Below are 540 nucleotides of genomic sequence, written 5' to 3'. Positions count from 1 at the left end.
ACTTAGGAAAGCGTGTCTGGCCACTGCATCAACCAACTGATCAATTATTGGAAAAGAAAAACTATCCTTTGGGCATGTTTTATTTAGATCAGTAAAGTCTACGCAAGTTCTCCATTTCCCGTTGGGCTTTTTTACTAACATCGGGTTGGCCAACCATTTCGGTAGAAAGATTCTCTGATTAGTCCAACATCCAAGAGTCTGTCTACTTCCTTTGCCAAGGCTACAACCCTTTCTACGCTTACAGCCCTGCGCTTTTTCTGAATCCCTTTATGCTTGGGATCGATATTCAGTCGATGGCACATGTCTTTTGGATCAATTCCCACCATATCAGAATGACTCCACGTAAATACATTAAGATTTCCAAGAGGAATATGGATAGCCCCTCTCTCAATCTTGGATCCAACTGAGATCCAATTTTTAGAACTTTTCTTGGATCCTTTTCGTCGACATGAATTTCAATTGTGTTTTCCACTGGCCCCATTTTTTCTGTCAGCATTGGTATCTGTGGGTCAAAGTCGAGCTGATTATGATCGTCATCAT

Source organism: Apium graveolens, chromosome 3 (assembly GCF_009905375.1).
Source record: "Apium graveolens cultivar Ventura chromosome 3, ASM990537v1, whole genome shotgun sequence".
NCBI lineage: Eukaryota > Viridiplantae > Streptophyta > Magnoliopsida > Apiales > Apiaceae > Apium > Apium graveolens.
Note: the sequence above shows the minus strand (reverse complement) of the source record.